The following is a 24,904-nucleotide window of genomic DNA, read 5'->3' as shown; positions in this document are numbered from 1 at the left end:
ATATTGTTGAAGCCTAGCCTAAAGGATTTTGAGTATTACCTTGCTAGCATGGGAAATGAATACAGCTGTATGGTGGTTTGTACATTTTTTGGCATTGCCCTTCTTTGGGATTGGAATGAAAACTGACCTTTTCCAGTCCTGTGGTCACTGCTGAGTTTTCCAAATTTGCTGGCATATTGAGTGCAACACTTTCACAGCATCATCTTTTAAGATTTGAAACAGCTCAGCTGGTATTCTAGCACCTCCACTATTTTTGCTCGTAGTGATGCTCCCTAAGGCCCACTTGACTGCACACTCCAGGATGTCTGACTCTAGGTGAGTGAACACACCATCGTGGTTGTCTGGGTCATGAAGACTCTTTTGCACAGTACTCCTGTGTAGTCTTGCCACCTCTTCTTAATCTCTTCTACTTCTGTTAGGTCCTTACCATTTCTTTCCTTTATTGTACCCATTTTTGCATGAAATGTTCCCGTTGTATCTCTAATTTTCTTGGAGAGACAACTAGTCTTTCCCATTCCATTGTTTTGCTTATTTCTTTGCATTATTCACTTAAGAGGCAGAGACCATGTTTATTTTGGTATTCTGTAGAAGCAAGAAGCACTTGGAGATGCCTGGAGGTCAAAATAAAAAGTTTCCTGTACAATTACTAATTTTTCAGCTACCTCTTTCCCCCAATCACTTCTTTCTTGATGCTTCTGTAACATTATTTTTTCATAACTGTACTACACAATATAGAAAAATTTCATTTACATTACTGTCACCCTAGCAGCATAAGTTATTTATATTCATCTTTGTGTATGCATTGCCTATCACAGTGCCTGAAAGATAAGTGCTCAAAGGTGTGCTGAATAAATTATTATTTTTTTCATTCAAGTACCGCCTAGCTTCAGGGGATAAACCTAGGCAAGTTACCAAAGGATACAAGATGACAGAATTTTTATTCAGGAAAAAATTTCCTGCATTTATTCTGTTTAAAATTAGAACAGGTGCCTTCCGGGAATTCATGAACATCCTATTACTGGATTACTGGAAAAGTACAGGCAAAAGTTGAATGACAAATTGGAAAAGTTGTTATAGATGGACTTTTAAGATTCAGTAATTGTTAAGGACATGGACCAGAATTATTGTAGATGTGTGGGGGTTTTATTTTATTCTATTTATCTTCAGATATCAAAAGAAGAGTAACATGGATGGACCGTGAGATCCTCATACTGACTGACGTCAGTCAGATAGAGAAGTATCGTTGGACATCCCTTATATGATGAAACTCAAAAGAAATGAAACAAATGCACTTATTTACAAAACAAAAACAGATTCACAGACTCAGAGAACAAACTTATGGTTTCCAGGGGAGAAGAGTGGGATGAAGGGATAGTTAGGAAGTTTGGGATGGACAGGTATGCAGTGCTGTGTTTAAAACGGATAACCAACAAGGTCCTACTGTATAGCCCATGAAACTCTGCTCAGTAGTATGTGACAGCCTGGATGGGAGGGGACTTTGGAGGAGAATGGATGTATGTACATGTATGGGCGCGTCCCTTTGCTGTTCACCTGAACCTATCAACACATTGTTTATCAGCTGTACTCCAATCGGCTATTTTTAAAAAGCTAAAAATAAATAATTAAACAGTTGACTGTGGAATATGTAACCAAGAGTGACTCTCTGACTCTTGTTTAGTGCTGTTTAATTGTGAAGCATCCCATGATGCTGAGAGAGGCATACAGGCGCCAGTCAGGGGCGTGAGCGCTAGATCCGGACATCTGGGTCCAAATCCTGCCTATACCTGCCTGCCCCTTCCTTTGCTCTGTAACCTTAGCCTGTTAAAATCTTCTCTCTTTCCTTTACTTTTCATCTATGAAGTTGCAAATAATAGTAGTGTCTTCCTCCTAAATTTACTGTAAAAGTGAGAAAATGTATTTAAGTGCTTAGACCACCACCAATTCAAACTATTAAATAAGCTGCTCAACGCTGATTGATTATTCCCCACCCCCTTCTCCCCAGGGCATGGATTTTTCCCAGTGCAATAAATGTAAAGTGCACAAGCTTCAGATTTAGACACATATGGATTTGAATTGCAGTTCTGCCACTTACTATCTGTGGGAGTTTAGAATACTGCTTACTCTCTCCACATTCTATTTCTCTCATCCTTAATATAGCGATTGTGATGCCCACTTTGTATGGTGATGCATTCCTTCGGTTCTTCCCTCGCTTAGCCATGCAAGACAGAAGGAGAATCTGGCACGTGCCAGTGAGTCCGAGGCTAGGGGTAGAGTGTGCAGCCCAGGGAATACAGACATTATCAGGTAATTTATGATACCATAGTTTGAGTATTTTAGCAACAGCTCACACATGTTGAGTATTTACTTCATGCCAGGCATTGTGCTTAGAGGTTTTCATATTTCATTTCAGTTAGGCCTGAAAACAAATCTCTGGTGTCGGTGCTATTAGTATTTTGAAGACGTAGGAATTGAGGCAGAAAGAAGCTAAATAAAGGGATTGGAACTCAGGCTGGTTGATATTGAGGCCTTGAGCCTAACGACTATGCTGCACTGCGGAGAGCAAGTGCACGGGTCTATAACAGGGTCTGTAAAAAGTCTTGGGGAACTTGAACTTGTAAGGCATGGCAGGCACAGAGGTGCTTGCAGAGGCTTCAGAGAGCAGACAGACGGGTAGGAGGTACCACCAGGAGAGTCCATTGTCCAGACAGAAGGGAAACTCAAAGCTTACAGGAGGGACATAATACTAATGTTGGTAAAGACTAATTGTGATATATTTTAAAAGTCTAGCATAATTACTTGAAATAAGCAGGTGTTTCACACATGGTTGTGCTTACTATTAATCATGTTTAGTACTTTCTTAGTACAAAAGATGAGAATGCCAATATATGAAATTATAAGAAAGTACTAGCCACATTCTGGTCCTTCTTTCCATGCTGTGCCAACGAACCAAGACATCACGACTGTGACATTCGGATTTTCTTTCAGTGATCCTTCATGCACAGGTGAAACTTCTTCACAGACTTGGAGTGTTGACAGGCTCACAGAGGGAGCTGAAAAAGTGATAACAGGGCCCCAGGTCCCTTTCCGTACAATCTTTTCCTTTAAGTGGAACAAGTCCAGCACAAGCTGACTTTTCAGGCACAAAAAGAAAAATTGTGACTTCTTTTTCTTCCTTCAAGATTGGCTTTAAATATCCTGAAGGGTATAAACACACTATGCTTACCTATGACCATTAAACTAAATGCCTTGGGGTTTTAACATGTGTTTCAGTGGCCCAAGCTATGCCGTATTTGTCTAGCACCTAAGCAAACCTCCTGTGAGGTAACTGAAAATTACTCCCTTAGGCCAAAATTGTTCATTTTTAAACCATTTTCCACCTGAAAATAGAGGATTTATTTCCGTCTTTTTTCTGGGTACAGCAAATGTTCTCTGGAAAATGAAGTTTTTGTAAAAATATAGTGGAAGATAAAATAAGTAAAGCAGTACACCAGGAATGATGCGATTTTATTTGCATGGCTCAAAGGGGAATTCTGCATCCCACCAGCTTTTCAGACTTGTTTCAGTCTGTTGAGGTTGACAGACACACACCTCTGGATAAATAAGGTATTCTGGATGATACAGACACTCATTTCTTCTTATGACTTACATTTTCTAAGTATTGACAGTTTGGCATCCAAATGATAACTTCGTGTAGCAAAATATTAAGATTGTATATGCTATGGGCTGCAGGCTTTTGTCTCTCCCTTTCTCATTCGTATGTTGAAGTCCTAAGCCCCAGTATAGTTTGGAGGTGGCACCTTTAGGCAATAATTAGGGCTAGATGAGGTCATGAGGGTGGGGGTCATGATGAGACTGTTGTTGTTCAGTTGCCAGGTTTCGCGTCCAACTCTTTGTGACTCCATGGACTGTAGCACACCAGACTCCTCTGTCTTCCACTGTCTCCCAGAGTTTGATCAAATTCAAGTCCATTGAGTCAGTGATACTATCTAACCACGTCTAGAGTGCTAGGGCTCTCCCTGTCCTTGCTGTGTGAGTGTGTATACATCTAGGAGGCAGATGGCTGCAAGCTGGGAAGGGATTCTCACCAGAAGCTGAATTTGCTGGCACCTTGATCTTGAACTCCCCAGCCTCCAGAACTGTGAGAAAAAAAAAGGTCTGTGTTTTAAGCCACCTAGGCTATGGTAGTTTGTTATAGCAATTTAGGCTAAGACATTGTAACACTCATCACATGATCTTGGCCTCAACAATACTCTATCCTAAGTAGCTGAATAAATTAGCAGTGGGTGGGATTTCTTTGGAAGGAATGATGCTAAAGCTGAAACTCCAATACTTTGGCCACCTCATGAGAAGAGTTGACTCATTGGAAAAGACTCTGATGCTGGGAGGGATTGGGGGCAGGAGGAGAAGGGGACGACAGAGGATGAGATTGGCTGGATGGCATCACTGACTCGATGGACGTGAGTCTGAGTGAACTCTGGGAGTTGGTGATGGACAGGGAGGCCTGGCGTGCTGGGATTCATGGGGTCGCAAAAAGTCGGATACGACTGAGCGACTGAACTGAACTGAAGATTAGCTGTACACAGATATACACTGAAGTATGCATAATTTCCTGCTTAGTTTTATCCCCCCCCCACTCAGTGGGTTTAGAAATCTTTGTCTTGGGACTTCCCTCGCAGGCCAGTAGTTAGGACTTGAGCTTCCAGCACAGGGGATGCAGGTTCGATTCCTTGTCGGGGAACTAAGATCCCACATGCCACACAGAACAGCCAAAAAGAAAGAAATCTTTGTCTTACAAGTTCTAACATGTTTTCAAAGCTTCTTTTCTTGGATTGTTCTCCATTGTTTTCAAATACATTGAATTATTTGAATACATTTAATTATTTTTTTCTTACAGGTTTCTCTTGGGTATCTTTCAAGGTGAAATTTTCTGTTTGTAAATTATGCCTTTTCCAAATGTAAAGGAGCTGTAACTAAGCATGTTACATTCAAATAGTATTTTGCTGATCTAACATTTACCATAAGCCTTTGCTTATTTTGGGCTTCCCTAATAGCTCAGTTGGTAAAGAATCCGCCTGTAATGCAGGAGACTCCGGTTCAGTTTCTGGGTCAGGAAGATCTGCTGGAAAAGGGATAGGCTACCCACTCCAGTATTCTTGGGCTTACTTTGTGGCTCAGATGGTAAAGAATCTGCCCACAATGTGGAAGACCTGGGTTCTATACCTGGGTTGGGAAGATCCCCTGGAGAAGGGAAGGGCTTTTTGCTGTAAGTCTTTTAATGTTGGGGGGTAGAGTTGACAGTATGTGTCTTTAACTTGTCACAGCCTTCCTTAATATACTTCCGGCTGCTTCCTCTTGGCTTTTATGCTATTGCTATTTCTGTGCCATAAAAGCAAAAGTCAATGCTACTAATCGTGCTTTGAACCAGGGCTTGGTTATAGACCCCAAACCAAATTCAGCCTGTGAGCTAAAAACGGTTTCTTTTTTACATTATTTTAAAATGGTTGGAAATATAAAAAATAAAAATATTTTGTGACACGTGACCGTTGTATTAAATTTAGATCTCCATGTTTATAAGTAAAGTTTTATTGGAACACAGCCATGCTCATTCATTTGTCTATGGCTGCTTTCCGGCGACAGGGGCAGAGTTGAATAGTTGCAACAGAGACCATTCGGTCTGTAAAGCTACTACTATTTACTCTCAGGCTCTTTACAGACAATGCCTGCCAACCTTTCAGAGCATTAAAGAAACAGGAAAGAGAGAATGGCTTTTATGTTTGCATTCCGTTTAACCATTTGAGTTGCTTGACCCTCAGCTTGCAGTCTTCCTTGTACACAGTGTCCCAGATGGTTCTTGCTCTTTGCTCTCTCCAATCCCCCAGAGGTAGACTACTGTTGCTCGATTCTTGGTACTTGCTAGCCTGGTAAGGGGGTGGAGGAGACAAAGGAGGTTCTCTGTTGTCCCAGCCTGGCCTTGGTCTCAGGACGACCCTGTTCCTGAGTTTCAGGAATGGACTTTCTCAGTGATCCTGTCTCTTCCTGGCCTACCAGACTAAACCTTTCCCTCATCCTTGGAAGGTCTTGGTGGGAGAGTTCCCTGTCCCTTCTTCAGTGGTAGAGGACTGCTTGTAATACCGGTATAAGATCGCAGAGTTAGCACTCTTTCCTGCCTCCCTCTCACTCCACCCTGGGGTGGGTGCATGTATGCATGCTCAACTGTGTCCAACTCCTTGAGACCCCATGAACTATAGCCTGCCAGGCTCCTCTGTCCATGGGATTTCCCAGGCAAGAATACTGGAGTATACTGGGGGAGTACTGCCATTTCCTCCTCCAGGGGATCTTCCCAACCCAGGGATCGGACTGAATATCCTGCATTGGCAGGAGGATTCTTTATCACTGAGACACCTGGGAAGCCCCCACCTTAGGGTAGAAGTGTTTTCTGTCTCCTAGCTGTAATGGGTTTTTACTTTTACTCCAACTGTGATCCATTCTTTCTCATCAGCTCCTAGTAAACGTTTGTGAAAAAAGCATGTGAGAGACTTCCCTGGTGGTCCAATGGTTGAGATTTTGCCTTCCAAAGTGGGGGGGGGGTTGCCAGTTTGATCCCTGGTCAGGGACCTAAGATCCCACATGCCTCACAGCCAAAAAACCAAAATATAAAATAGAAATATTATTGTAACAAATTCAATAAAGACTTGAAAAATGCCCCACATTAAAAAAAAAAAATCTTGAAAAAAAGGTCTGGAATTATTTGCCACTCCCAGGGGTTTTATATTGTCATATTAGCTCATGTTTGGACTTTCCTCAATCAGCTAAACATTTTAGCTAATTCTCTTTCCCCACTTGTATGGCACCTAGTGTCTCTCCTGCCATGCTCTGTGAGCCTGGCTCACCTTCCCTCTCCGCTTGGATGGGTTTATAGAAACCTTTTACTCTTCAGTTCAGTTCAGTTCAGTTCAGTCGCTCAGTCGTGTCTGACTCTTTGCGACCCCATGAATCGCAGCACGCCAGGCCTCCCTGTCCATCACCAACTCCCGGAGTTCACTCAGACTCACGTCCATCGAGTCAGTGACTATTACTGTTGTGCAAAGTTAACTCATCCTTATGTGAGCTGTAATTCACACTAACCTAACTGAGTAAGAAAGTGTATTCCCAGTTGGGGAGACAGACTTTGAAAGCATTTTTGCAGCTTGGTTAATATTTGGTATTTATTTGCACATCTGAGCAACTATTTGGTTAGGCAGACTGTCTTTATGTTGTTGCTCACATTTCAAATTAAAGTTCTATTTAGGGACTAATTTGGGTGAATCCGTAGTATGGCAGACTGAGCTAACACAGAACCTCTCCCATTACAAACATCAAGATGTGCCAGATAAAAATCTAACAATTAAAAAACTCTCTATAGTTTGGACTGCAAGTGAGAAAGCGTAATCTCCAGGTGCCAGGAATGAAAGGGGAAGCGAAGGCTGGAAAGGCAGTGATATCGAGCTGACATCTTGGCAGATGAGGACAGAGGGAGATGAAGTGGATGCCAAGTGGTCACAGACTGAGAAATAAGCCCCATGGCTAGGGACAAGGCAGGTACTGGAGGGAATATGTTAAATTTTCATTATACCCATACCCTAAACTGTATTACTTAGCTTGGAGTCTGAATATATACCACTGAGTTAGTTCAGAACACTTTCTCTCACGGAACTTAGATAAAATTCATCTAAGCCTAGGACAGATTAGAGGAAGTAAAATGAAAGCACTCTTAAGAAACATCCAGTTACACTGCTTTCTCAAAGAAGAAATAATCCCTGCCAAATGGGAGCTCACAAATAAACATTAGAAACAAATGAGGAGTAGGAGTGAGTCAGTGCTGACAAGTCAGGGGGTGAGTAAGTTCTGTGTTTTGTGCAGAAGGAACAGATTCATAGAGAAGAATGAGAAATATAGAAGAAATCAGAAAGAGACCATAAACATATTCATAATGATTTAAAAGTGCACTCTAAAAAATAGAACTTATAAGGAAAGAACATGACACTGAAAAATAGTAAGTATGCTAAGAGAGAAGACTTTTAAAAAATAAAATGACATTAAATTATATTACAGTTTTGAAAAACTTGAGAATTTCCATTTATGAGACCATTTAAACAATTTACATATAGGAAAATTAGCCCTGTTTTGCTTTATCTGATACTATAGCCTTATATTAGAAATGACTGTGGAACCTGAATGGAAGTTATTGTTGGTTAAGTATCAAAACAGCCAGGAACTGGGGGTAAGCTTTATGTTTAGTTTTGATTTTCTGAAATGTGAAAGTGATCATGTCACTCTTTGCATTAAACTCTTTGGTGGCTTATCATTTTCCAACATTTTAAATATATCTTAATATGTTCTTGATTTTATGAACTGACCATATGCCAAAGTAATTTGTGTATGGCTTTTCCTTTTTGCTATATATGTCCCAAATGCCTAGAACACAGCCTGGCACATTGCAGGTGTTTAATGAATGTTTGTTGAATAACCAAACTCAGAGTCTTAGCATTGTTCTCTTTGTGGGGAGAAACTTTCCCTTCTTCTTCCTCCCTTTTCTTGGCAAATTCCTACTTGTCTTTTTAGCATTTGGGTTTCAGATTCCGCAAAGAGTCTTTTCTTGCTCTCTGAGACTAGTTTGGTTCCCTCTGTTTTATGCTTCCTTAGCAGTTTATGGCCCTTCTGTGTGTGTGTGTTCAGTCGCTCAGTTGTGTCTAACTCATTGTGGCCCCATGGGCTGTAGCCTTTCAGGCTCCTCTGTCCATGGGCTTTTCCAGGCAAGAATACTGGAGTGGGTTGCCATTTCCTACTCCAGGGGATCTTCCCGACCCAGGAATTGAACCTGCGTCTATTGCATCTCCTGCATTGGCAGGAGGATTCTTTACATTTGAGGTATCTGGGGAGCCCTTCTTTTGTAAATTCAATCAGATACTCACTCCAGTATTTCTTGAGTGCCTACTAAGCCTTAACTCCTGTTCTAGGTCCTGGGGATACAGCAGTAAACAGACATAATTTCAACTCTTGTGAAGCATATATTCTAGTGAGGTGAGGGTGGAGGGCGGACAAGACAAACGAGTACACCGTGAAGAGTGAAGTCGCTCAGTCGTGTCCGACTCTTTGCGACCCCATGGACTGTAGCCTACCAGCCTCCTCCGTCCGTGGGATTCTCCAGGCAAGAGTACTGGAGTGGGTTGCCGTTTGCTTCTCCAGGAGATCTTCCCAACCCAGGGATCGAACCTGGGTCTCCTGCATTGTAAGCAGACGCTTTACCATCTGAGCCACCAGGGAAGCTCAATACTTTCTATAATTTTAAGTCATCTGAAGAAACATAGGGCAAGGAAACTAGGGGTAGATCCGGCGAAGTCCTCCTGCGTTAGATATTAGTAAATAAGGAGTTTTCCCTGAGGATAAATGGAGAAAAGTAGCCCAGGGGAAACGGCAAGGGTAAAGGCCTTGAATGAATAATGTTCTGAAAGTATCTTAGGAAAAGCACTGAGGCCTGGTATGCCTGGAGCAGAGTCAACAACGGGAAGGGTAGAAGGCGATGAAGATAAAGAGACTTTCGGGTCTCCAGTTTTTTGGGGGGGGCGGAGGGCGGGGGGTGAGGGGGCTTCCCTGGCGGCTCAGATGGTAAAGAATCTGCCTGTAATGCAAGAGACCTGGGTTCCATCTTGGGGTGGGAAAGATGCGCTGGAGGAGGAAATGGCAACCCACTCCAGGGCTGGCGGGTCACAGCCCATGGGGTCGCAAAGAGTCGGACACGACTGAGCACGAACTCGCACTCGGACAAGTGGGGTCGTTTTACTTGTCACAGTTACGTCTGAGGCGGGCAGGGCGGAGGGGGGAGGCGCAGGTTGTGGCTTCTGCGTGGGGAGTCCTCGGAAAGCCAGCTGTAGCTCCAGGAGCAGCCGCGAGGCGGCGCCAGGCCGCTCCCGGAAGTGCGGCCCGAGGCTGGGAGCCGGGATTCTCGGCGCCGGCAGGCCTAGCCTCCCGGCCGGTGGGCCCGCGCACAGACTAGAGGGGCTTCGCATCGGTCTGGGGTCCCGGGCCCAGCCTGGTGGCGCCCATCTTTTTGAGGAACAGTTTGGTTGGTCCAGCCCAGCCCAGCCCCCGCGGCAGAAGGTCTGCACGCAGCAGTTTCCAGAGCTGCCAGCGCGGTCGGGGCAGGGTCCCAGGCCGCCCGGTCAGCACGCAGGTGCTGTAGGTAACCCGCCGCCATGCGGGGGGACTGCGGCCGCTGAGGGCCGTCTGGCCGCCTCAGGTTAGACTGTGGCGTGGACGAGCTCCGGAGCCAGCGCTGCAGGTAGGCCACGGGCCCTCTGCCCCGAGGAGCCTGAGGGAGGCCACGGGCCCTCCACCCCGAGCACGGGCCCTCCGCCCCGAGGAGCCTGAGGGAGGCCACGGGCCCTCCGCCCCGAGGAGCCTGAGGGAGGCCACGGGCCCTCCGCCCAGCGGAGCCTGAGGGGGGCCACGGGCCCTCCGCCCAGCGGAGCCTGAGGGGGGCCACGGGCCCTCAGCCCAGCGGAGCCTGACGCCTACTGTTTTGAGGACTTTGACTTTTATTCTTAAAATGATAAAGCTACAGGTGGTAGGGTTTTTAGTTTGAACGGGCTCTCGCAGCTGTGTTGACAGTAGGGGTAAAAGACAGGGAGATTAGAAAGTAATTAAAAGAATCCGTCCATATCAAAGATGAAGGGGGTTCAGATCTGGGTAGTAACAGGAAAGGTAGTGATAAGTGGTCAAATTCTGGACTTGCTAGGAAGACTTAGCCAGTAGGATTTGATGAAGGCTTGATTGAGTATAAGGTGTAGGAGAAACAGCGCGGTTAATAGAGAATCAGGTGTTTGGTTTGAGAATCAGACAAGATGCCATTTCACCTGAGATTGAAAAGACTCTGAAGGGAAGGGGTTACAACGTCCAGGAGAAATACCAAGTTTGGACTTGCAGAGATATCTATTAGACACTCCATTGGAGAGTTTGAATTGGCAGATGCATAGAAAACTCTGGAGCTCAAGAGAAGAGGCCAGGATGGAGATGCAAATATGAGAATTATCAACATAGAAATGGTATTTCGCCTTGAGAATCCCAGGGACGGGGAAGCCTGGTGGGCTGCTGTCTATGGGGTCACACAGAGTCGGACACGACTGAAGTGACTTAGCACCAGCAGCAGCAGATGGTATTTAAAGCTGTCTGGGGACCGTCTGGTCAAGGCTATCGTTTTTCCAGTAGTCATGTATGGATGTGAGAGTTGGACTATAGAGAAAGCTGAGCACCAAAGAATTGATGCTTTTGAGCGTGGTATTGGAGAAGACTCTTGAGAGTCCCTTGGACTGCAAGGAGATCTAACCAGTACATCCTAAAGGAACTCAGTCCTGAATATTCATTGGAAGGACTGATGTTGAAGCTTAAATTCCAATACTTTGGCCACCTGACGTGAAGAACTGACTCATTTGAAAAGACCCTGATGCTGTGAAAGATTGAAGGCGGGAGGAGAAGGGGCCAACAGAGGATGAGATGGTTGGATGGCATCACCGACTCAGTGGACATGAGTTTGAGTAAGCTTCAGGAGTTGGTGATGGACCGGGAAGCCTGGTGTGCTGCAGTCCATGGGGTCACAGAGAGTCGGACACGACTGAGCAACTGAACTGAAAGCCATATGGAGGATGCAAAGATGTGATGTTTGATGACTCAGCTCTGGGTAATTATAACACTTAAAGGTTGGGAAGATGTGGAAGCACCAGCCAGGGAGGAAAACTAGAGAGAGGTGATCAGAAGCCAAGTAAATGAAATCTTTTAAGAAGATGGAAAGATTTATCTATGTGAAATGGTATTAATAACAGGTGAAGTAAGACATTGTCCGAGAATTGACCATTGTGGTTAGCAGTGTGAAGGTCACTGATGGTCCTGACACTTGTTTGAAATAGTGGTTGAAATAGTGGTAAAAGCTTCATTGGTATTGGCTCAAGAGAGAATAAGAAGAGAGATGTTAGTGACAGTATGGACAACTTTTTTGGATAACTTTTGCTTTCAGAGAAATAGTATAGTAGTAGCTAAGAGGAGATAAAATACTCAGCATATCTGGAACTCCTGTGTCTGTAAGAATAGTAAGAACTACACCGATAACAACTGCATCTATGTTATTGAGTGCTTTTTGCCTGGTACCTATGCCCAACCAAAAGCAAATATACAACTAATTATTTCTTGAACAGTAAGTACCATTTCTGTTAAAATTGTAAAATTGTAAGGTTTAGAAGTATTTTCAGGAGATGTTACTTTTTTTAAATTGGATAAGAATATGTCTTTTGACACTGGTTAAGAAATGAAGTGATCACAGATAATGTGATCATTCCACATCTAGTTAACCAATTTCTCATCTGGCTTAGTTAATGCTAAACACCACATACCACCTTTATTTTAGGAAAACAGTGCAATAATGACAAATTAATTTGCTAAAAATATTCAGTGCAGGTAACTTTATCTAGCGTATAGTTTTTGAATCATGGAGACAAGAAAGGAAATATATTTTTAGCATAGTAGAGAAACCATTAAGTCTTTAAAAGAGATGTTCATAGTATCAGAGTTGTGTGTGAAAGGCTGATTCATTGCTAAATGATGGTACACATTTATTTGATGAAACACATTTATTTGGTTTGAAGATAAGCAGTTATAGTACAATAGATTCTAGGCTTGACATACAGTGAACTACAGAGATGAGTGAAGTCATGAAAGATACGATTAAACATGTAGGTTGCAGTGAGAGGCGCTTAGCTTTGTTTGATGGGTAATCTAGAGCAAGGAAAATTTTAAAAAAATTTTTAAACTTTTGAGCAGGGAAGTGAAATCATCTGAGCTGTGTATTTATTGGTTTGAAAATTGGCTGAAAGATTTAATATATGGGGAAGATGAATGCTTTACAAACATAACTCGGGAAGATTTTATTGGATGCTCTTTGAAAAACTTTGCATGGTAAAATGAATTAGGAAATATTGGGTTTCCCAAACATCAGGCTAAAACAAACTTGAAAGATGTTTGTTTGATATGTAGCCTTTAAGATACTTTGTGAATCTACAAGTTGTATGGAATATGCAGATCATGGAACTCTATTCCAGGAACCCTGCTATTCTTTGAAACAGTTTGACAGTTTTGGACTGTCATCGTATTACCTTTGTAATCTGAATGAACTTACATGAATTTGACAAGGAGTTTTGAGAATGGAAAGGAAGGAAGAGATAATGATAGGCATGCCTTATTGACTAATAGGTGGTGAAAATGGGAGAGGAAAAAGTCAAGGGAAAATGTGGGTCCACAGCTTTGATGAGCTTAGCTTAGCACCTAGTGAACTTTAAGATGCTGGAAGACAACCAAGAGTAAATTAGGGTTCTTCTCCCCCAAGAATACTTTCATTGTCTAAAATCATTTCATGATTGTAATGAAAAAGCGTAGCAATACACTATGCAGCACACTTGAAACGGATATAATATTGTAAATCAACAATTAAATTAGGGCTTTAACCTGGAAGGCTTGGTTGAAGGCTGGAAACAAGTTTTAGGAGCGCAGATACCATGTAGCGTACAGTGCACGAGGATAATCTTGAAATGATTAGAGCATGAATTAGGGATACTGAAGAAGTATAGCTGCAGGTTTTCTTTCTTTTTTTTTTTTTCAGAAAAATAATGTGGGGTACAGCAGAAGACTAGTTTTAGAAAAAACGCAGCCGCAAGTACTTGAAAGTAAGCATCATTTTCAGTATTTAGACTGAGATATAAAAAGGTAACCTATGTAAAATCTGTTTTCATTCTTAGCGTTTTAATTCCCCCATGTCAGTAAAGTGTGATGCTTCTTTCAGAACTCCTGAAGGATGTCAGTTAAAATCCCCTGCATACTTGGGTAGTCGGTGGATAGTGATAAGCTGGAAATTCCTCACTTTTTCAGCTTTGTCATCTGTCCATTATGTCCATATAAGGAGTACTCTCCTAGGTTTATGACTCCTTTCCTTGACGTGCTCACAGGTCTGCCTTTTGGTCTGCCTCCTTGTGAACCTCTGCTCTCAAAGAAACACTTATTCTCTAGAACTATGCTGTTGGTACTTACAATTTATAGAATGGTTGTGAAAGGCTGAAAAAGTATCAGAAATAAAACCTTTAAAAACTCAGAAAATTGAGATTAAATAAAATACAACACAGTATGTCCTTTGTTGTATTAATATCCTCTGCATAATTGCATCTCCCTGCATTTATGTTCAGAAGGAGGTGCACATAGCAAAACATGGAGATGCATTTTCAAGGTCAGAGTGTGGAGTTTGGAAGAAAAATATGGAGCAGACGGTAAGCTCATAGGAAAATTAAGTCAGCCAGCTCTCCCCAGATGGTCATCTTTATACTTTTTTTTTTTTTGTAGTTTGCGAATTAGGCACCTGTGTTTTCTTCAACTCACTCTGTGCCATGTGAATTCTTACATTTGACATTTTAATTGCAAATAAAAACAATAAGTTCTGATTTTTTTCCACCAAAACGGCTGTATTTTTTCTCTTGAAATGAAATAACACTTATTCATATTTTGGAATTCCTAAAATGCTTATTTGAATTTTACAGTTTATTGCCTGGTATGATAGTGGTTCAACTCAAAGGATTTCTTTTTGCACTTCTCAGGACAGTGGCTTGAGTAACTTTTAAGAACTGTTCAACTGTGTGTGTGTGTGTGTGTATATATATATATATTTGTTTTTTCCCTGTAGAATGTATTTTTAAAGGAAATCTATGGTTCATGATAAAAATAGCTGTACTGATTTCATATCTAATTTAGTTTAAAATGTTCCTGGATTGTGACAGTCTGATGTTAAGTACATCATCTAATCCCATATATAAGAAGAACATAATGCCTTTAAATACACAATGATTTTCAGGTAAACAATATGTTTTTCTCAGCCACTGCTTTCAGACTTCTGTGGCATTTGAACTGGCATTCTGTTATTGAAATGTCAGATAAAAATAGTAACGTACCTCTATCCAAGCTTAATAAACCTACACAATTTCCTCTTTCTTTTGCTTCATTTATATGCAGTAATAAGTGTTGACATTGAGATGCATGTAGGAGAAAAGGATTCCTAAGAGAGACATGTTTATCTTTTTCCTTTCCCATTAAAGATATCCTTGATAAATGTCATGAGTAAATTTCTTTAAAGCATTATTAGAATGTGATGATGTTCTTGCACCTGAATTAAGGTATTCAGTGTATGTATAATTAAAGATAAAACTACTCAGTAAATTATGGCAGGTGTGGCTTATGTTAATGACACTTGAAAAATAATGCCTTTCAAATTAAACTTTTTAATGTAAGAGTAGCTTGTTTTGCATTAAAACATGTGAATTCATACTCAGAAGTATTGGGATATTATTCAAAAGATAAAACAAAGCTAAGCTTATTTAATTTTCTCTGAAATAGAACAAAACCCAGCTATTTCCTGTAAATTCAAGACCTTGTTGAGCAAGTCATTTCAAGTTTATTGCATTTGCCTGTTTGTTTTGAGGTCAATTAGATCCTAATGACTCATGAACTAGAAAAGGTACAGGTATAATTTTAAGGGGATCTAATGGTCTAATGATCTATGGAGAAGGAAATGGCCACCCACTCCAGTGTTCTTGCCTGGAGAATCCCAGGGATGGGGAAGCCTGATGGGCTGCCGTCTGTGGGCTTGCACAGAGTTGGACACGACTGAAGTGACTTAGCAATGGTCTATGGGATTAAATTTTTTTCCATCTGATAAGAAAATATTATTTTAATCTAATATGAAGTTGCAGCATCTGTTTTTATCCAATTAAATGTTTGTGAAGTTTAAACTTAACTCCTCATGCTTAGAGTCTGCATCCCGACCTCCAAATTCCATCTCCTAGAACTTCCTTAGAATTACAGTTGAAAATGTTTCTGATACATTTTCATGCATACAGCAGTTAAATTATGGTTATAGAGTCACTGAAACAGTCTTTTTGAGCAGTGTGTTGAATAACGTTATATAAGTCACCCCTACTCCAAAATGTTTCCTCCATCTCTGGACATGTATTTTTCTCGTTTGTTTTTTCAGTGAGTATTTAATGAGTACCTGCCTTGTTAACGGCCTTCAGCTGGGCATGGACAGCAAAGAAGAACAGAAACAATTCATGGTTCTTGTTTTCCTGAAGCTTACTATCTACAGGAGAGAAGTAGTGGTCAAATAATCCTGGAGATAAACATAAAATTATAATAATGATAAGTACTAGGAAACTGGATTAATGAAAAGTAATTGAATGAAAGGGATAACATGGAGAATTATCCTAGAGAAAGCTTCCCTGAGGAAGTTATATGTGACCTGAGATCTGAAGCATGAATAATCACTCAGTTGGTAATTAGTATAGGAAAGAGAGTTTCAAACAAAGAGAAAAACAAGGTTTTATGGCAAGATGGACCATAGCAAATAAGAGAGTGAGCCTATAATAAGAGTTCAAAATAGAACATGGTGCCAGAAGACACTGGAGTGATTAGTCTTCATTTGACATTAGACAAAATGATTGTGTAAAAAATCCTACATGTGTGCATGCTAAGTCACTTCAGTGGTGTCCGACCCTGTGACTCTAGGGACTGACTGTACAACCCACCAGGCTCTTCTGTCCATGGGATTCTCCAGGCAGGAAGACTGGAGTGGGTTGCCTTGTCTTCTTCCGGAGATTTTCCTGACCCAGGGATTGATCAAACCCATGTCTCATGTCTCCTGCATTGGTAGGCAGGTTCTTTACCACTAGTGCCACCAAGGAAGCTCCCTAAAATGAATAGATGACTTTTGTAGGTGAGAAGATGTAAGGTTACCAGGAAAATATTAATTGTATTTCTATATAACAGCAGTGAGCAATTGAAAACTAAAATTCAAAAAACAATATTTATGATAGCATCAAAATCATGAAATACTTGGAGTCAGGTTTAACACAATTTGTATAAGAACTGGATTCCAAAACATACAAAATGTTGCTCAGAGAACATAAAGATTTAAATGGAATGGTATACGATGCTCATGTGGTTAGGGATTCAACACTGTAAAGATGTCATTTTTCCCCAAATTGTTACATGATTGTAACATAATCCCAGTTAAAATGTTAGTGATTTTTTAATTGATAATTTAATTGTAAGATCTATATGAAAATACAGACAGGATAGAATAGCAAAATTGAAAACCAAGAACAAAGTTGAAAGGTTTATGTTGCTACTTCATAACATAACTTGCTATAAAGATATAGTAACTAAGATGATGTTAGTGTAAGTATTGATAGGCTAGAGGTCAGAAATAGGCCCACAAGTGTATAGCCAATTGATATTCAATAGTTGTGCTGGGGAAACTCAGTGGAGAAAAGCTAGTCCTTTTAATAAGTGATACTATAAGAATTTGATACTCTGCAAAAAAATCAAACCTGATGCGTCCTATCATACTCAAAACTCACACTCAAAACTCTACTCAAAAATGCACCAGAAGTATAAATGTAAGAGCTAAAATTATTATGCTCTTTTAAAATATAGAAGAAAATGCTTGAGAGCTTGGGTTAATCCAAGATTTCCTGAACTGAATGTAAAATGCATGAATGATAGTAGAAAATGATAATAAATTTTAAGTTGTTGGTATTTTCAAGAAAGGTACTGTTAAAGAAATTTTCAATTAAAAGGTATTGTTCAGTTCAGTTCAGTCTCTTAGTCATGTCCGACTCTTTGCAACCCCATGAATCACAGCACGCCAGGCCTCCCTGTCTATCAAAAACTCCCGAAGTCTACCCAAACCCATGTCCATTGAGTCAGTGATGCCATCCAGCCATCTCATGCTCTGTTGTACCCTTCTCCTCCTGCCCCCAGTCCCTCCCAGCATCAGGCAGGGTCTTTTCAAATGAGCCAGCTCTTCACATCAGGTGGCCAAAGTATTGGATTTTCAGCTTCAACATCAGTCCTTCCAATGAACACCCAGGACCGATCTCCTTTAGAATGGACTGGTTGGGTCTTCTTGCAGTCCAAGGGACTCTCAAGAGTCTTCTCCAACACCACAGTTCAAAAGCATCAATTCTTCGGCACTCAGCTTTCTTCATAGTCCAACTCTCACATCCCGACATGACTACTGGAAAAACCATAGCCTTGACTAGATGGACCTTTGTTGGCAAAGTAATGTCTCTGCTCTTCAATATGCTGTCTAGATTGGCCATAACTTTCCTTCCAAGGAGTAAGCATCTTTTAATTTCAAGGCTGAAATCACCATCTGCTGTGATTTTGGAACCCAGAAAAGTAAAGTCAGCCACTGTTTCTCCATCTATTTCCCATGAAGTGATGATACTGGATGCCATGGTCTTAGTTTTCTGAACGTTGAGCTTAAGCCAACTTTTTCACTCTCCTCTTTCACTTTCATTAAGAGGCTTTTGAGCTCCTCTTCACTTTCTGCCATTAATTATCTGCATATCTGAGGTTATTGATATTCCTCCCGGCAATCTTGATTCCAGCTTGTGCTTCATCCAGCCCAGCATTTCTCATGATGTACTCTGCATAGAAGTTAAATAAGCAGGGTGACAATATACAGCCTTGACGTACTTCTTTTTCTATTTGGAACCAATCTGTTGTTCCACGTCCAGTTCTAACTATTGCTTCTGGGTTTGCATACAGGTTTCTCAAGAGGCAGGCCAGGTGGTCTGGTATTCCCATCTCTTTCAGAATTTTCCACAGTTTATTGTGACCCACCCAGTCAAAGGCTTTGGCATATTCAATAAAGCAGAAATAGATGATTTTCTGGAACTCTCTTGCTTTTTCCATGATCCAGCAGATGTTGGCAATTTGATCTCTGGTTCCTCTGCCTTTTCTAAAACCAGCTTGAACATCTGGAACTTCATGGTTCACATACTGTTGAAGCCTGGCTTGGAGAATTTTGAGCATTACTTTGCTAGTGTGTGAAATGAGTGCAATTGTGCAGTAGTTTGAGCATTCTTTGGCATTGCTTTTCTTTGGAATTGGAATGAAAACTGACCTTTTCCAGTCCTGTGGCCACTGCTGAGGTTTCCAAATTTATTGGCATATTGAGTGCAGCACTTGCACAGCATCATGTTTTAGGATTTATAATAGCTCAAATGGGATTCCATCACCTCCACTAGCTTTGTTTGTAGTGATGCTTTCTAAGGCCCACTTGACTTCACATTCCAGGATGTCTGACTCTAGGTGAGTGATCACACCATTGTGATTATCTGGGTCATGAAGATCTTTTTTGTACAGTTCTTCTGTGTGTTCTTGCCACCACTTCTTAATACCTTCTACTTCTCTCAGGTCCCTACCATTTCTGTCCTTTATTGAGCCCATCTTTGCATGAAATTGTCCTTTGATATCCTAATTTTCTTGAAGAGATCTCTAGTCTTTCCCATTCTGTTGTTTTCCTCTATTTCTTTGCACTGATGGCTGAGGAAGGCATTCTTATCTCTCCTTTCTATTCTTTGGAACTCTGGGTTCAAATGGGTATATCTTTCCTTTTCTCCTTTTCTTTTCACTTCTCTTCTTTTCACAGTTTTTTGTAAGGCCTCCCCAAACAGCCATTTTGCTTTTTTGCATTTCTTTTCCATGGGGATGGTCTTGATCCCTGTCTCCAGTACAATGTCACGAACCTCTGTTCATAGTTCATCAGGCACTCTTATCTATCAGATCTAGTCCCTTACATCTATTTCTCACACCATTGTATAATCATAAGGAATTTGATTTAGGTCATACCTGAATGGTCTAGTGGTTTTCCCTACTTTCTCTTGGCATACAGAATGTTAAAAAGCACATGAATGATGCTCAACGTCACTTATTATTAGTGAAATGTAAACCACAACTAGAATGAGCTATTTCCTCACACTGATCAGAGTGGCTATCATCAAAATGTCTACAGACAGTACACACTGGGAAGGGTGTGGAGAGAAGGGAATTTTCCTACACTGTCAGTGGGAATATAAACTGGTACAACCACTATGGAGAATAGTATGGAAGTTCCTTAAAAAACTGAAAAAAGTATTACCACATTATCTAGCAATCCCACTCCTGTGCATATACCCAGTGAAAACCATTCATTTGAAAAGGTACATGCACCCACCTCAGTGTTCACTACAGCACAATTTATAATAGTTGAGACTCTGAAGCAAATGAAATATCCTTCCACAGAGGAATGAATAAGGAAGCTGGAGTGTATATATTATTGTTTTTGTTTTCCAGTCACTAAGTTATGTCTGACTCTTTGTGACCCCACGTACTGCAGCATGCCAAGCTTCCCTCTCCCTCACCATCTCCCAGAGTTTGCTCAGATTCATGTCAGTTGAGTCAGTGATGTTATCTAACTGTCTCATCCTCTTCAGCCCTCTTTTCCTTTTGCCCTCAATCTTTCCCAACATTAGGTTGTTTTCCAATGAGTTAGCTCTTTGCAACAGGTAGCCAAAATATTGGAGCTTCAGCAGCAAAGAGTCAAACCAGTCAGTCCTGAAGGAAATCAACACTGAATATTCATTGGAAGTATATCTGTAAAATGGAATATTACTTAGCCATAAAAAGAATGAAATGATGCCATTTGCAGCAACATGGATGGACATAGAAATTATCATACTTAGTGAAGTCAGACTAAGACAAATATCACGTTATCACTCACATATAGAATCTTTGAAAATGATACAAATAACTTATTTACAAAATGAAAACAGATCCACAGACTTCAAAAGCAACCATATGATTCAATTCAGTTCAGACTCTCAAGAGTCTTCTCCAACACCACAGTTCAAAAGCATCAATTCTTCAGCGCTCAGCTTTCTTCACAGTCCAACTCTCACATCCATACATGACCATTGGAAAAACCATAGCCTTGACTATACTCATGACCAAATAGCACTTTTTATTAGTTACTATTAGTTTGCTATGCAAATACAATAAGTTACTCAACAATTATTTTTCCTCCTCCTCCTTTCCCAAGATTTGTTTTAGAAAAGAAACATCTATGAAAAGTCTGACAAAGCAGCCCCAGGGAGTCTAACATAATGAGGAGGAACTCATTATTTCATCATTTTTAGTTGGAATTTAAGTCATCTTTTGTACAGCCTGATAGTAATCACGTTCTCAATAACTATCATTCACCATAGCAATTGCTGCAAACACCAAGCTTCACTTTGTCCTCTAATCATCTTTTAAAGACAAAGATAGCACCACACTAACCTCACCATACAATTCTCAAAGTATCTAAAAAAGCCAGTGACAGTATGATATAGTAGTGATACTGTAACAGAGGAAACATATTATTAAGTAGCTTGATAGCAGAATAATATATCAGAGTGTCAGTTTAGATAAAAACATTCATCTGTTCTCTAGGTTAGGAGATATTTGAGGACATGAAAGTTTAAATTTATAAGATTTCTTTATAATGAGCTCTTTGAAAACACCCGGCTTGATTGGGTGTCTCTCCAGCAATTCCCTGATAAAATTTTTCCCTTCCAACTTACTGAGCACTATAAAAAGGGGAATTGGAATGTACTAGTAATAACAGGAAAAAATTCCAGGTTTACCATATACACAGGGGAATCAGGCTTCTCAGCTGGTGCTAGTGGTAAAGAACCTGCCTCCCAATGCTGGAGACATGAGAGACACAGGCTCAATCCCTGGTTTAGGATGATGCCCTGGAGAAAAGGGCATGACAGTCCACTCCAGTATTCTTGCCTGGAGAATCCCATGGACAGAGGAGCCTGGCAGGCTACAGTCCATAGGGTCACAGAGAGTTGGATACGACTGAAGAGAGTTAGTACTCCTGTCTCCTTCATTGCCAGTTACTTCAGGTGGCATCACTACCAATGTAAAAGCTTGGTAATTTCCCATGTACTTCCCTGGTGGCTCAGAGGTTAAAGTGTCTGCCTGGAATGTGGGAGACCCGGGTTCGATCCCTGGGTCGGGAAGATCCCCTGGAGAAGGAAACGGCAACCCACTCCAGTACTCTTGCCTGGAGAATCTCATGGAGGGAGGAGCCTGGTAGGCTACAGTCCATGGGGTTGCAAAGAGTTGGACACGACTGAGTGACTTCACTTTCACAAGCTGGAGATATACTAAAACTCATAGAGCCTAAGGATCCGTATCTTTTTTGTGTCTAGTATTTTAAGATTTGCTATTCAGTTCCTCAGTCCTGTCCAACTCTTTGCAGCCCCATGGACTATAGCACATCAGGCTTCCCTATCCTTCACTATCTCCTGGAGTTTACTCAAACTCATGTCCATTGAGTCGGTGATGCCATCCAACCATCTCATCCTCTGTTGCCCCCTTCTCCTCCTGCCCTTAATCTTTCAAAGCAGCAGGGTCTTTTCCAATAAGTTGGCTGTATCAGGTGGCCAAGGTATTAGAACTTCGGCATCAGTCCTTCCAATGAATACTGAAAACTGATTTCCTTTAGGATTGACTGGTTTAATCTCCTTGCTATCTAAGGGACTCTCAAGAGCCTTCTCCAGCACCACAGTTTGAAAGCATCACTTCTTTGGTGCTCAGCGTTCTTTATGGTGCAACTCTCACACCTGTACATGATCACTGGAAAAACCATAGCTTTACCTATGCAGACCTTTGTTGGCCAAGTAATGTGTCTGCTTTTTAATATGCTATCTAGTTCTTCCAAGGAGCAAGCATCTTTTAATTTCATGGCTGCAGTCACCATCTACAGTGACTTTGGAGCCCAATAAAACAGTCTGTCACTGTTTCCATTGTTTCCCCATCTATTTGCCATGAAGTAATGTGACTGGATGCCATGATCTTAGCTTTTTGAATGTTGAGTTTTAAGCCAGCTTTTTCACTCTCCTCTTTCACCTTCACCCAGAGGCTCTATAGTTCCTCTTCATTTTCTGCCATTAGGATGGTGTTATCTACGTATCTGAGATTATTGATATTTCTCCTGGCAGTTTTGATTCCAGCTTGTGATTCATACAGCCCAGCATTTCTCATGATGTACCTTATATGTAAGTTAAATAAGCAGCGTGACAATATACAGTATTTTAAGATGTTGGGCAATCATGATTTAACTTTTCATTGAGAAACAGAGTTAGGAAAAGTAAAATACATAGAGTTAAATTTAAAGCTTTTTGAAAAGTGTTTTTGTTCTTTCATCTGACTACATCTAAAGTCATTTGAGGTCTTAGATGAAATATAAATAAGGGGTAGTGGATGGACAGGCTGGTTAGCTGTGATGCACTATTGAGGTATCATCTTGCTAATCTGTATGTGCTAGTTGTATTCCTGAAACTATACTCCCAGTACTTAATTGGATAATGAAGAACCACCCATTATATTCATTTTCTAAGAAATTTCAGAAACAATTTGTCTGTATACACAATGTAGTTTTGACAAAGTATTTTAAAATACCTCCCAGAGAGTTAAAAATAAGGCTTCTCTAAAAATTTTCACAAGTTCTAAAATAAACTCTGATCTACTTTCCAAGTCATCCCCATGGTTCTTACTCCTCCCATTTGTAGAAGGTTAAATTTGGTCTTTATAAAAAGATGGAGTCTACTCCCTTAAATCCTAATTTTCTCCGAATTCACATTTTGTAAAAAAAAATCTAAATCTTGTCAAATCAGGCCTGATATAGTATCATTGTTAACTAGTGAGGACAAATACTTATGTAATATTAAAAGTATATAATGTATACTACTTATCTCACAACAACATCTAATTCCTCACAATCAGTCTTATTCAGCAACCAGTTTTTAAGTGCCTACAATTATCATGATTCTGTAGTGGATACAACAGAGCATACAGAAATTAGTAGGACCCCGGTGTTCTAGTATTTAGTGTGAAAAAGGGCTGTAGATTGTCCCACTTCTTTTAGCCATGAAAGAATAGATTACATTTTGGCCAGGTCTAAGTCCTCATATATTTCCCCAGTACAGCCAAATCAGGTGTTCATTTGTGTAGCTGCCAAGAAGGCTGGAAACAAGAAAAAATGAGATGAGCTAATTTCACCATCATTAGAAGTAAGGTTATAGTTGGCTTTCATTATGTAAAGACATGGAGGCAAGATTAAAAAGAAAAGTGAGGTGAAAATATAGAAAAAAGGGAAAGACATCACATATAGTAGAGATAAAGCTCGAACAGAAAAGGAAGTTGAAACTTTTAATTTCCTGAGGTTTCAGGTAATGATAGGCAAATTAAGCTTCAATTTTAGCTGCCGGGGAAAGTTAGATGAATTTTTTTAAAAAAGGAAGAAAAGAAAAAGAAGAAAACGTTGAATATAGTTCCTGGAAAAACTGGCAACATGTTGTTCATTCAGACCATGTAACAGGGATTGTTTGACAAAGAAAGCTCTATCTTAAGCTTTGTATACCTAAAGATTTGTTTATTGAGTAAGTAGTCACTTTCAAATGAAACAGGTACCTAGTACTTCAGAGAATCGCTTGGTAACTACAGCTTTTCATTTTGTTATATAAAGTGTTCCTCTGATTGCATTAGGTTTGGCAGACACTCTGAGCAGAGTCTGGACCAGGGTTTTTCACTGTTTAAATTCATGATTTTAAGATTCTAGCATTGTCAAACTTCTTTGTGGTGACACCTCAATGTCGTCCCAAATCCTGGGAAGAGAATTCATTCAGCTTTTGATAATAAATATAAAGTGGGATTATTTTTTAACAGCATACTAAGTAAGGTTTTTAATTTGAGCACATTTAAATTGAGCTAATTCATCCTAAGGTTTACCAGATTGCCTGCATTTAAAAAACATGGCAAGTTGTGGGTAGATCCAAACAGAGATGAGTGTCAGATGAGAAGGACGCACTGGTTGTCATGTTTCATTTATAACTTGTAAATCGGCAGAGTTGCTTTCCATATCAGAGCAATGCAAGTGCAGAGCATTATTATCCGCATATATTAA

General features: G+C 40.6%; 1 protein-coding gene and 1 non-coding gene across 3 annotated transcripts in view; one reads left to right on the top strand and one right to left on the bottom strand.

Moving 5' to 3' along the window:
* LIN7A (lin-7 homolog A, crumbs cell polarity complex component) overlaps positions 1 to 24,904 on the top strand; it is a 157,885-nt gene that overhangs the window by 10,137 nt on the left and 122,844 nt on the right. The window contains exon 1 of one of the 2 annotated variants that reach the window (XM_069584126.1): positions 9,958 to 10,318. The exons of the other annotated variant lie outside the window; for it this stretch is intronic. The gene's annotated coding sequence lies outside the window, so the exon portion shown is untranslated. Of the gene's footprint in view, positions 1 to 9,957; positions 10,319 to 24,904 lie in introns of those variants that run through there. 2 annotated transcript variants of the gene reach the window in all.
* TRNAC-ACA (transfer RNA cysteine (anticodon ACA)) lies at positions 9,232 to 9,303 on the bottom strand. The gene has a single exon. It is a non-coding gene; the product is annotated as a tRNA-Cys (tRNA).

This window comes from Ovis canadensis, chromosome 3, assembly GCF_042477335.2.
Source record: "Ovis canadensis isolate MfBH-ARS-UI-01 breed Bighorn chromosome 3, ARS-UI_OviCan_v2, whole genome shotgun sequence".
In the NCBI taxonomy this organism is placed as follows: Eukaryota; Metazoa; Chordata; class Mammalia; order Artiodactyla; family Bovidae; genus Ovis; species Ovis canadensis.
Note: the sequence above shows the minus strand (reverse complement) of the source record. Positions and strands in the feature narration are given on the sequence as shown.